Below are 335 nucleotides of genomic sequence, written 5' to 3'. Positions count from 1 at the left end.
ATCCTCCGCCCCCGGCCAGCCGATCCTTTATCCTGCATGGATTTTCCCCTCTCCCCTACTCGCCCTTTTCCTGTCCGCGGGCGTTTCCTTGCGTGGCGTCCTGCCTCAAGCACAGAATTGCCCTGCTTTCTCGAAATTTGGTTTTGTCTGACACTCCTACTTCTAGTTTTGATTTTGGAGTTTATCTATTAAATTGATTTTATTTTGCCTTTTCTTATTGCTTATTTTTTTCTCTCATAACTCACGATAAGAGAAGAACAAAGAACAAAATGTTTGTAAGAGTAGTTCGTCGATCTTCTGATTACCCATAATGCATCACTGTTCCGACCTATCAA

Source organism: Penaeus monodon, chromosome 29 (assembly GCF_015228065.2).
Source record: "Penaeus monodon isolate SGIC_2016 chromosome 29, NSTDA_Pmon_1, whole genome shotgun sequence".
Classification (NCBI taxonomy): domain Eukaryota; kingdom Metazoa; phylum Arthropoda; class Malacostraca; order Decapoda; family Penaeidae; genus Penaeus; species Penaeus monodon.
Note: the sequence above shows the minus strand (reverse complement) of the source record.